Below are 12,611 nucleotides of genomic sequence, written 5' to 3' on the forward strand. Positions count from 1 at the left end.
AGCCAAGCTGAGGGCACCTCCCAGAGAGCAAATTATGTAACAACCCCTCTGAGTCACCCTAGCAGGCCTGCAAAGTAAACGATGTCTCCGATCAGCATCAAAAGAGATCAGTCTGTGCATACAGAGCTTCAGACTATCCAGCCAGCTCATGGTGACCCAGAACTCCTAGGAGTGTGTAAAGGGCTACAATGGTCCAAAAATCCTTCTTACCAGTGACGCTCGAATGTACTCAAATTCGATTGGAGTACATTCAAATTTGGGTCTGGGTCAAATTCAGATTCGGCCGGTTCGAATGGACTCGAATTCGATTCGGGTGGATTTGAATCCGGGTTAGGGGAAAATTTGGTCGTGGTCACGAATTTGTGATTCAAAACCCGCCGACTTTAAGGGTTAATTGCAAAGCCCCCTTAAATGCCAGAATCACCAAATTTGCAGGTTATGTTAAGAAGAAAAGTAGGAGCAAGGGGGAAAAAATTCAAAAAGACCTTATACTTTTTGAGAAAATCGATTTTAAAAGTTCACAGAAAAAAACAATACATTTAAATGCCGGTCAATGACAGATCATGTGAACTATTTCCCAGCAGTTAAAAGCAAAGGCCCCTTACATCCTAGCAACACCAAATTTGCAGGATATGCTAAAAAGATAGTGGGAAACAATATAAAAAAAAAAATAAAAAATAAAAATACAATATTTTTAAGGAATGTTCTGAGTGTGGGAAATCTGAAAAAAAAAATGGTGTGGGGTCCCCCTTCCCGAGCCTCTGTAACCCCTTGTCCCCCATGCAGGCTGGGATAGCCAGAATGCGGAGCCCTGGGGCTTCGCACCTTGAGCTATACCAACCCGCATGGTCCATGGTATTAGGCCAAGCCTTCCCCTCCCCCCGGAGCCCTTGTCCAATCCATGGACAAGGGGCTCTTCCCCACCTCCTGTGCCCCAGGAGGAGGTGGGGTGACGACTCCCTGGAGGGGGTTCATGGTGGCATCTGGGAGTCCCCTTTTAGAAGGGGACCCCAGATGCCTACCCCCTACCAGGAGAAATTAATGTAGGGGTACAAAGTACCACTTACCCATTTCCACAAAGGGTTAAATGAAATAAAAACACAACGACGAGCAAAGTATTTTAATATTCTTAATCAACCAGAAATACTTACCTGTACCTTTAAAAAAATGTTCCCACACCAATATCCTCGGTAAATGATCCAACGAATACAGTATCCTCTTATCTTGCGATCTTCAATTAAGTTGATTGAAGATCTCCGCCACCCCCCACATAGCAGAGAATGCGTCCCGTGGGACGCATAGCTGCCAGCTCCCGCTGTCCTCCCTGCCTCCTCTCCTGCACCGGGTGCCAGCCTAGGTGAGGGTGACAGGTTCTGCTAGGTGGGGAGAGACAGCGGGAGCCAGCATGATACATCCGCACAGGACGCATTCTAAGCCTATACTAACCAGCTCATGAATGAGACGGTTCTTTTGGTATTGAATCGAATGAATCGGCTCTGAACAGATTCATACGATTTAATACAAAAAGAACCGTCTCATTTATGAGCCGGTTAGTATAGGCTTAGAATGTGCCCTGGGAGGACGTATAGCTATCTCTCCCCACCTGACTTCACCTGTCACCCCTCACCTAGGCTGGCACCCATGGGTGCACCGGGTGCCTGCCTAGATGAGGGTGACGGGTGAGGAGGCGGGGAGGACAGCGGGAGCTGGCAGCTATGCGTCTCACAGGACGCATTCTCTGCTATGTGGGGGGTGTAGTAGATCTTCAATCAACTTAATTGAAGATCGCAAGATAAGAGGATACTGTATTCGTTGGATCATTTACCGAGGATATTGGGAACATTTTTTTTTAAAGGTACAGGTAAGATTTTCTGGTTAATTAAGAATATTAAAATACTTTGCTCGTCATTGTGTTTTTATTTATTCATTATGATTTCTCGTTTAGGTTTTTGCAACAGTAATTATAGTTAATAAAGCTTGACAACGATGATTCTCGTTAGCAAATTTCGTTAATACCTGGCACCAAATTCGTTTATAAGCCGGGCCCTTTTTTCACGGCGCCCTTTTTTCACGCACGCATTATAACACATTGTGCAACTGACCACTGTGAACCCAGCCTTGGTTATTAGCTGAAAGCATGTAACAAACTAACAAACACTGTGGGGAAATGAGCGCTCCCTGTTCAGACTGAAAGATGCACACTAGACAAATGCATGAAGTGTTTCAATAAATTGCCTTTTTTTACACAGATTCAACGTGATGCTGGATCGCTGCTATGCTTCAACTTACCCATACCCAACTAATTCAACCTACTATGACCTGTTTGTTGGGTAAGTCAGCAGCGCTGTGTCATAATCACACTTCTTTAAAGGGGAACTGAAGCGAGAGGTATATGGAGGCTGTCATGTTTATTTCCTTTTAGACAACACCAGTTGCCTGGCAGCCCTGCTGATCCTCTGCCTCTAATACTATTAGCCATAGCCCCTGAACAAGCATGCAGCAGATCAGGTGTTTCAGTGGTTCAGACTTATAAGTCTGATCTGACAAGACTAGCTGCATGCTTGTTTCTGGTTTTAATCAGATACTACTGCAGAGAAATAGACCAGCAGGGCTGCCAGGCAACTGGTATTGATTAAAAGGAAATAAACATGACAGCCTCCATATACCTCTCTCTTCAGTTCCCCTTTAAAGAACAAGTGACACCCATGCTAACCTAGATAAATAAATAAATAAATAAAAAACACATATATAAGTAGATAAATACTACTTCTACTTACATAACAGATGTATTGTGCTATCCACGTCATGATTCCTGTGAATATTATAAAGGAAAAGCAGAGAATCCTGTTCTAGACAGTTTTCATCTTGGTTACCTTTAAATGAAGTTAATGCTGACATTTCCTCCCTCACTCTTTTTTCTCCTCTTGCGAATTGTGTATTGGTTACCCGCCCTTCTCCCAGAGTCTTCAGACACTCCCACTGAGGTCTATACTAGGAGGAATTTATTATAGATAAAAAGATCTCCCAGCATGCAACTGTTTTGCCAGGCCAATGGCAATGGCAATTAAAGGGCCAGTGCTCCCAAGGTATGTGATAACTCCAAACCATAACAGCAGAAAAAAAGTTTTGAAAGTTTTGAATGCAGGATTAGCATCTTCATCACTTAATACGTGACAATCCCGCTTTAAGTAAAGCCTGTTTATAATAGTGTGATTCCTGCAGATAAACTACTTCTTAACATCATATATCTATATTTACTATCAGGGCCAGTTTTACACCACAATCATGTAGAACCACACAATCTCACCAGCACACCGCCAGTTAAAGCACACCTTTTATTGTGCCAATATCCACAATATTCCAACAATTGTTTCGGGGCCAAGCAGGGTCCCCCTTTATCAAGGCATGTGGTTATGGTTATGGTAACCACATACCTTGATAATGGAGGACCCTGCGTGGCTGGTGGTGTGCTGGTGAGCAGTGGTGCTCAGCAGAGCTCGAATATTCGAGTAGCTTGAATATTCGAGCTCTTTTTCAGCTATTCGAGCTCGGTATTCGAGCTCCGAATAGCTGCAGCTATTCGAATGGGCTATTCGAGTAAACGCGAATAGCCCATTCACTATTCGAGCTATTCGAGCAAACGGCGCTATTCGAGCTCGGGTACCGAGCTCGAATAGCGTCATAGCCCAGATTGATGTCCTTAGAGCCAATCAGAGGGCTCCCAGGCCCTCTGACGGCAGCCAATCACAGAGGGGGACCCTGGCCAGCCCCTACCCTATAAATAGCGGCCGCCATGTTAGGTTTCTCCGTCCTTGCCTGAGACTTGCATAGAGAGAGAGTTGCTCCTTTGTGCTTTGGCTTAGCAAGAGCTCTATTGTGGTCATTTACCTAGCGTTTTTGCTCACATACACCTCCTATACACACCTATATTGTTGTTAGTTAGATAGACATTGTATTTTAGTTAGTAGCTTTTGTGTTACATAGACAGAGACAGCTGCTGCAGGCAAGCTTACAGCTTTAGGCCTCAGGGCCTGCCTGTGTGGGCAGCTGTTCTCTCCTGTCCTCTGTTAGTATATTTCTCTCATCTATACCAGTCAGTGATGAGCAAAAATGCAAATATTCTTTTCGCCGAATTTTCGCGAAAATAAATACTATTTTCGTTTCGAAAGGCGAAAATTCGACGAATATTTTCGCATTAATTTTCGCCTAAAGTCCGTTTTTCGCGTTAAATATCTAAGCCCCCTTACAAGCTAGAATCACCAAATTTGCAGGGTATATTAAGGAGATATGTGGGTACAAGAGGAAAAAGAAAATTTTCAAAAAGACCTTATAGTTTTTGAGAAAATCGATTTTAAAGTGTCAAAGGAAAAAAGTATACATTTAAATGCAGTAAATGACAGTTACTGTAGCAAACCTAGCAGTAGTGTAAATTTACTAATATCAAAAGTGCAAAGGGCCAAGTTCCAAGTGCAAAGGGCCAAGTGCAAAGGGCCAAGTGCAAAGGGCCAAGGGTCAAATGAATAGGGCCAAGTGCAAAGGGCCAAGTGCAAAGGGCCCTTGGCTCTTGGCCCTTTGCCTTTGCACTTGGTCCTTTTCATTTGACACTTGGCCCTTTGCACTTGCACTTGGCCCTTTGCCTTTGCACTTTGCCCTTGCACTTGGCCCTTGCACTTGGCCGTTTGCACTTGGCCCATTGCACTTGCACTTGGCCCTTTGCCTTTGCACTTGGCCCTTTGCACTTGCAATTGGTCCTTTGCCTTTGCACTTGGCCCTTTGCACTTGGCCCTTTGCACTTGGCCCTTTGAACCTGCACTTGGCCCTTTGCCTTTGCACTTTGCCTTTGCACTAGGTCCTTTGCACTTGGCCCTTTGCACTTGCACTTGGCCCTTTGCACTTGCAATTGGCCCTTTGCACTTGGCCCTTTGCCCTTGGCCCTTTGCCCTTGCACTTGGCCCTTTGCCCTTGCACTTGGCCCTTTGCACTTGGCAGTTTGCACTTGGCAGTTGGCCCTTTGTTTTGCTATTAGTACATTTACACTACCTCTAGGTTTGCTTAAGTAACTGTCATTTACTGCATTTAAATTTGTACTTTTTTCCTTTGAAAATTTAAAATCGATTTTCTCAAAAACTATAAGGTCTTTTTGAAAAATTTCTTTTTCCTCTTGTACCCACATATCTCTTTAATATACCCTGCAAATTTGGTGATTTTAGCTTTTAAGGGGGCTTAGATATTAAACGCGAAAAATGGACTTTAGGCGAAAATTAATGCGAAAATATCATGGCGAAATTTCGCCTTTTGAAGCGAAAATAGTATTTATTTTCGCGAAAATTCGGCGAAATCGAAAATAGGATTTTCGATGCGAAAATGGCTTTGGCGAAAATTCGCAAGCAACACTGATACCTGTATTTCTGCTGTCCTTTACTACTGATTGATTCTGTATTTAGTATTGTAGTTATACTGTACTAGGACACTCACTGTCACTGTTCATAGGCTAAGGCTAAGGCTACTAGCTCCTGCGTGTGTGCACTCACTGTCTTGTACACACACACTCTATTTCCTTCTGATTACTGATTGATTATTGTAATTAGTTGTACTTACTGTTACTACTTACTCTTACTGTACTAGGAGTCTAGGACACTCAGTCACTGTTCATAGGCTACTAGCTCCTGCGTGTTTGCACTCACTCACTGTCTGTGTACTGTAGTGTACACACACACTCTATTTCCTTCTGATTACTGATTGATTATTGTAATTAGTTGTACTTACTGTTACTACTTACTCTTACTGTACTATAGGAGTCTAGGACACTCAGTCACTGTTCATAGGCTACTAGCTCCTGCGTGTGTGCACTCACTCACTGTCTGTGTACTGTAGTGTACACACACACTCTATTTCCTTCTGATTACTGATTGATTATTGTAATTAGTTGTACTTACTGTTACTACTTACTCTTACTGTACTATAGGAGTCTAGGACACTCAGTCACTGTTCATAGGCTACTAGCTCCTGCGTGTGTGCACTCACTCACTGTCTGTGTACTGTACACACACACTCTATTTCCTTCTGATTACTGATTGATTATTGTAATTAGTTGTACTTACTGTTACTACTTACTCTTACTGTACTATAGGAGTCTAGGACACTCAGTCACTGTTCATAGGCTAGCTCCTGCGTGTGTGTGTGCACTCACTGTCTGTGTAGTGTGTACACACTACACACACTCTATTTCCTTCTGATTACTGATTGATTATTGTAATTTCTAGTTGTACTTCCTGACTCTTACTACTTACTTACTGTAGTAGGGACACTCACTCAGTCACTGTTCAAAGGCTAGCTCCTGCGCGTGTTTGCGCGTGCGTGCACTCACTGTCTGTAGTGTACACACACTAAATTTACTTGTGATTACTACTGATTATTGTAACTTCTAGTTGTACTTCCTGACTGTTACTACTTACTTACTGTACTAGGGACACTCACTCAGTCACCTCACCCACCAACCCACTCCATTAAAGTACCCCACTTTTAACCCACCCTTTTAAAAAAACTTTTGTCTTTACGCCCAAAACATCGAAGATGTCTGGAAGTGGCAGCCAGCGCGGTTTGGGCAAGGGGAAGGGCAGCAAGGGAATCAGGAGGAGAGGGAGCAGCATTGTGGCAGGCCGCGGCCGCGCCACCATGCACAGTTCCGCAGCAGCAGCAGCGTCAGTGGCTAACATTCCTCCCATAGCCACTGGCCGTGGACGCCTTGGGCGCCGCCCAGCAGGAGCATCTGCAACTCACGCTGCAGAGACACAGCAGCAGCAGCGTGTAGCACCTGCTCCGATTTTCCTCCAGCCGGGTCGGAAACGTCCCATTGAGGAAAAGCATGCAGACACTGTGGTGCAACTCATGACGGAGGATGAGCAGCCCGCCATCAGCTCTGCATCCGAGGCCTCCACCCTCACCACCACCACCACCACCCCTGTTCGCAGCAGCCGCCCAGCAGGGTCTGGGGAGGAGGCCAGTTCACCGTCACAAGTTGGCGACCTGTCACTCAGCAGTATTTTTACCCCAGGCACCATCAGGGTATTGTCTGCTGTTGTTGGCGATTTGGAGGAGGAGATGCTGATGGGCACTTTGGGGGATGAGGGATTGGACAGCAAGACTGTGGCGACAGTCAAGCAGCCCATCCATGCATCAGGAGAGGAGTTTGGGGGGTCATCATCCCAGCAGGACATGTTTCAGGAGGGGGAGGATGATGATGACCCGGTGACAGACAGAGACTGGGTGCCACCACCTCCAGGGGATGTCGTCCTCAGCAGCTCTGAGGAGGAGGAGGAGGATGCGCTTGTGGGCCTTGCAAGGAGGCGCATCATTGCAAGCATTGGCAGCAGTAGGCAGGTCCCACAGCCTGCTGGTGTCTCAGGCTCAGCAGCAGCAGCAGCAGCATCTGCCAGTACCACCACCAGCCGCACCCAAGCCCCCCCCCAACCACCACAGGGAGACAGGCGGCAGCAGCGCTTCCATGCCGTAGGGGGATGTTTCTGTCACCAATCTGGCGATTTTTCACCATGCCCACTGTGTACAGCAAGTACGCCACTTGCAACCACTGTCAGCGGAAGTTGAGCAGAGGTGCAGACCCCTTAAAGTTCAGCACCAGCTCGCTCATCAACCACCTTGCTGCGAAACATTTCCACCAGCATGAGGAGTTCCAGAGGCTGAAGGCATCTGGTGCTGGCAGTGGCACCACACCCATCACTGCACAGCCTTCAGCTGCAGCAGCAGCAGCAACAGCAGCCACTCGCCCTCCTGCTCCTCCAGCAGCACCAGCAGGAGTGCGGAAACGCACTGCTCCTCCCCCCTCTGCAACTCCTGCCGCCGACACTGAGGCCTGTTCTGGCAGCCAGTCCTCAGTGGCCTCCTCCGCTGTGTCTGCTGATTCCCGTGCCAGCAAAAGGCCACGCCAGAGCCTTTTGAGCGAGTCCTTCCAGGGGGTGGTTAGGGCTCTGCCTCCCAGCAGCCGTCGCGTGCGGCAGCTGAACGGCTTGCTGGCACGGGCCATGTGCTCCCAACTCCTGCTGTACACGCTCGTGCAGGAGGGGAGCGACATTCGTGCGCTGCTTGCTTGCGCAGCCCCAGACTGGCAGCTCCCCAGCAGACACTTCTTTGCCCACAAGGCCATTCCTGCACTGCACCGCTTTGTGATGGCCAATGTGGAGCGAGGGCTGGAGCACGCGGTTGGTGAAAGGGTCCACGTCACCATGGACTCCTGGAGCAGCCGCTTCGGGACAGGCCGCTACCTGTCCTTCACTGTCCACTGGGTCAGCTTGGTGGAAGGGGGTGAGGATGGGAGAGCAGCAGCGGGCACAGCAGCAGCAGCAACACAGTGGGTGGTGCCACCCCGCAGGGTCAGGGGAACTGCAGCAGGTTCCTCCGATCCTCTGCCATCCTCCGGCACACCTGGCCAAACCCCCCGCCTCAGCAGCAGCGTGAAGGCCCGCCACTGCCAAGCGCTGCTGCACTTGGTCAGCCTTGGGAAGACCAAGCTGACGGCAACCCATGTGTTGGCCAAACTCCAGGAGCAGGAGAGGATTTGGCTGACCCCCAGAGGCCTCAGAGTCGGAGAGGTGGTGGCCGACAATGGGGCCAATCTGGTTGCCGCAATAGACAGGGGAAACCTGACCCACATCCCCTGTCTTGCCCACGTGCTGAACCTGGTGGTGCAGAAGTTCTTGCGCACCTACCAGGGGATGGGCGAACTGCTGGAAACGGCAAGGAACGTTGTGCGTCACTTCCGGCGCTCGGCTGCAGCCTGTGCGAGCCTGGAAGACGTGCAAAAGGAGCTGGATCTGCCACGCCATCGGCTGATCCCTGACGTTCCGACTCGCTGGAACACCACCCTGGCGATGTTGGAGCGTCTGGTTGAACAGAAGCGCGCTGTCAAACAGTACCTTGCCCTGGCCACTGTTTCCGCCGCTCAGAGAAGGGACAAGACCAGCAACATCCCGTCCATCGTCCCCGATGATGACTGGAGGCACATGCAGCAGGTGTGCTTAGTGCTGGCTCCCTTTCTGCAGGCCACTAACATGGTGAGCAGGGACCATGCTATGGTCTGCGAGTGGGTGCCCCTGGTTTGTCTGCTGAACAGGGCCCTCGATGCTTTGCTGGAACAGGGAGCGGCAGCCTTGGACCAGCAGGAGCGGCAAGCAGCTGCACAGTCCACCTCTGAGGGGGAGGAGGAGGAGGACTTGGTGGAGGTCCCTGACCTTGCTGCTGATGAGGGGGAGCAGCACAGTGCAGCTGAGTTGGTGCGGGGGTGGAGAGAGGATGAGGCTGACGAGGCAGAGGAGGAGGATGAGGACAGCAGCACTGCCGTCGATGTGCCAGCAGACGTGGCCCGCCTCTTCCCAATGGCAGCGCACATGCTGACGTGCCTGCGCAGGGACCCCAGGGTGATCCAGATGAAGCAGAGGGAGGACATCTGGATCAGCATGATGTTGGACCCACGCCTCAAGGGGAAGTTGAGCCAGTTCCTGCCGCCTGCAGGAGGAGACCCAGCGCAACAAATAAGGAGCTTGCAGCAGGCCCTTGTTGAGCGCTTGGAGGAAGCCTTCCCCCAGCCTTCCACCCCCACTGTCCAGCAGCCAGCACAGAGGCAGCAGCAGGTGCCTGCATCCAGCAGCAAGCGCCCCACAGACCTGCTGTCTCTCAGCCACGAGCTCTACAGGACTGTAGAGGCTCCGGCAGCAGTGACTAGAGAGGAGGTGCATGCAGCAGCATCCTCCACCGGTCACAGCCAGCGCCTGACCCGCATGGTGGCTGACTACATGGGGTCCTACAGCGGGCTTGACAGCGATGCCCCTGTTGATCCCATGGAGTATTGGGTCAAGCGCCTGGAGATCTGGAGCGAGCTGGCGCAGTACGCCCTGGAAGTGCTGTCCTGCCCCCCTTCCAGCGTGCTGTCCGAGCGCTGCTTCAGTGCAGCTGGTGGTGTGGTCACCGAGAAACGCTCACGTCTGTCTCACAAGTCTGTGGACAGACTGACGTTTCTCAAGATGAACCAGGCGTGGGTGGAAGGCGAGTTCCTGGCCCCTGTTGTCGGCGAGAGGGGGACATGAACTGGCTAAGAACCATCGTTAATGTGCCTTACCACCCTTTACCACCTCCTGGCTCCTGCTCACTAAGCCAGCCTGGTTCACTTTGACTATTACGTCGCCTGCAGCCACACATTTTACACCTACAGTGGGCTGCTGTGTACTGCCCTTCTGCTGTCTGTCTGTGTTTCCCACTGCCAGGGTACACAGATTTACCTTCTGCTGCCACTCTGCCACCAGCTATTACGTCAAACAATAGCTATATATCTGTGTAATTTGTTTTACAAACAAAACCAAAAAACCATTAAAAAAAAAAAAGGTTTAATTTTTCTGAGGTGCCCGGGTTGAAAACTGTGTTGTCCCAGTTGTGTATTGGACACGATGTGGGCTGCACGACCGCTGTCTGGGACCTCCTGTTGTGTTCATTTACGGCCTGGTATCACCGCTAGGTACCAGAGCTATTATGTCACGCTGCCTGCCTGCTGCCACACTCACACTACTCCTCCATTCCTCCTGCTGCTGCTGTCTGTCTGTGTTTCCCACTGCCAGGGTACACAGAATTACCTTCTGCTGCCAGTCTGCCACCAGCTATTACGTCAAACAATAGCTGCACACATAATTACTCCTCCATTCCTCCTGCTGCTGCTGCTGTCGGTCTGTGTTTCCCAACGCCAGGGTACACAGATTTACCTTCTGCTGCCACTCTGCCACCAGCTATTACGTCAAAAAATAGCTATATCTGTGTAATTGGTTGTAAAACCAAAACTACAAAACCATTACAAAAAAAAAGGTTTAATTTTTCTGAGGTGCCCGGGTTGAAAACTGCGTTGTCCGAGTTGTGTATTGGACACAATGTGGGCTGCACGACCGCTGTCTGGGACCTCCTGCCTGCTGTGTTTATTTACAGCCCTGGTATCACCGCTAGGTACCAGGGCTATTATGTCACGCTGCCTACCTGCTGCCACACTCACACTACTCCTCCATTCCTCCTGCTGATGCTGCTGTCTGTCTGTGTTTCCCACTGCCAGGGTACACAGAATTAGCTTCTGCTGCCACTCTGCCACCAGCTATTACGTCAAACGATAGCTGCTCACATAATTACTCCTCCATTCCTCCTGCTGCTGCTGTCTGTCTGTGTTTCCCAACGCCAGGGTACACAGATTTACCTTCTGCTGCCACTCTGCCACCAGCTATTACGTCAAAAAATAGCTATATCTGTGTAATTGGTTGTAAAACCAAAACTACAAAACCATTACAAAAAAAAGGTTTAATTTTTCTGATGTGCCCGGGTTGAAAACTGTGTTGTCCCAGTTGTGTATTGGACACAATGTGGGCTGCATGACCGCTGTCTGGGACCTCCTGCCTGCTGTGTTTATTTACAGCCCTGGTATCACCGCTAGGTACCAGGGCTATTATGTCACGCTGCCTGCCTCATTGACTGCCTGCTGCCACACACTCATCCTCCTCCTCCTGCTGCTGAATTTACCTCCTGCTGTCTGTGTGTTTCCACTGCCAGGGAGCACATACAATGGTGCTTCCAACATGCGTGCGCCACCAGCTATTTGTTACGCTCAAAAATAGCTGCATTTCTTAAAAAAAAAATTGAAAAGAGAAATAAGTGAAGAAGAAGACGATATAGAAGAAGATGAAGAAGATGAAGAAGAAGAAGATGATGAAGAAGAAGAAGAAGAAGGAGAAGAAGAAGAAGGAGAAGAAGAAGAAGGAGAAGAAGAAGAAGATGAAGATGAAGAAGAAGAAGATGAAGAAGATGAAGAAGATGAAGAAGAAGATGAAGAAGATGAAGAAGATGAAGAAGAAGATGAAGAAGATGAAGAAGAAGATGAAGAAGATGAAGAAGAAGAAGATGAAGAAGAAGAAGATGAAGAAGGAGAAGATGAAGAAGGAGAAGAAGAAGAAGATGAAGAAGAAGAAGATGAAGAAGATGAAGAAGATGAAGAAGATGAAGAAGAAGATGAAGAAGATGAAGATGAAGAAGAAGATGAAGAAGATGAAGAAGAAGAAGATGAAGAAGAAGAAGATGAAGAAGATGAAGAAGATGAAGAAGATGAAGAAGGTGAAGAAGAAGATGAAGAAGATGAAGATGAAGAAGAAGATGAAGAAGAAGAAGATGAAGAAGAAGAAGATGAAGAAGATGAAGAAAAAGAAGATGAAGAAGAAGAAGATGATGATGAAGAAGATGAAGAAGATGAAGAAGAAGAAGAAGAAGAAGAAGAAGATATAGAAGAAGAAGAAGAAGATATAGAAGATGAAGAAGAAGAAGAAGAAGAAGAAGAAGAAGAAGAAGAAGAAGAAGAAGAAGAAGAAGAAGAAGAAGAAGAAGAAGAAGAAGAAGAAGAAGAAGAAGAAGAAGAAGAAGAAGAAGAAGAAGAAGAAGAAGAAGAAGAAGAAGAAGAAGAAGAAGAAGAAGTATATACAGTACTGAACAAAATTCTGGACACAACTTCTCTTTTCACCTTTTTTTTTTAAAGGAACATCCCCACATAATCACTTGCTGTTGTTACTTGGAAAAAAAGATGT

The 12,611-nt window shown here is 48.2% G+C and overlaps 1 pseudogene; it reads left to right on the top strand.

Annotated features, from left to right (window-relative positions):
• Positions 1-12,611, top strand: part of LOC137571036 (zona pellucida-like domain-containing protein 1) — a 128,194-nt pseudogene that overhangs the window by 88,419 nt on the left and 27,164 nt on the right.

Source organism: Hyperolius riggenbachi, chromosome 4 (genome assembly GCF_040937935.1).
Source record: "Hyperolius riggenbachi isolate aHypRig1 chromosome 4, aHypRig1.pri, whole genome shotgun sequence".
Taxonomy (NCBI): Eukaryota; Metazoa; Chordata; class Amphibia; order Anura; family Hyperoliidae; genus Hyperolius; species Hyperolius riggenbachi.